Here is a 436-nt window from a genome sequence, read left to right on the forward strand (position 1 = left end):
CACACGTTGCCAAAGCCGTCAAAGAAACACTGATGCAGCTCGAGTGGGAAGTTCTCCCGCACCCAGCGTATTCACCAGACTTAGCTCCTTCGGACTATTACTTGTTCCGGTCGATGCAGCACGGCTTGGTGGATACACACTTCAGAAATTACGAGGATGTGCGAAAATGGATCGACGAATGGATTGCATCAAAAGACCAATCGTTCTATCGTCGCGGAATCTACGCGTTGCCCGAAAGATGGGAAAAATGTATAGCTAGCGAGGGAAAATACTTCGATTAATGTATTTTTTGCTTTTGATGTCGAAATAAATGAATTTTTTAAACAAAAAATTCGGTAAAAATTACGGTATCTACAAAAAAATGGTTTAGATAAAAGTTGACCAGGACAGAGGGGGTCATTCAATTGTACCATTGGTTTTGACCTTGAGGTCAATT

The sequence above is a fragment of the Odontomachus brunneus genome, unplaced genomic scaffold (genome assembly GCF_010583005.1).
Source record: "Odontomachus brunneus isolate Ranch 3 - 2012 unplaced genomic scaffold, Obru_v1 Obru_scaffold_241, whole genome shotgun sequence".
Lineage (NCBI taxonomy): Eukaryota > Metazoa > Arthropoda > Insecta > Hymenoptera > Formicidae > Odontomachus > Odontomachus brunneus.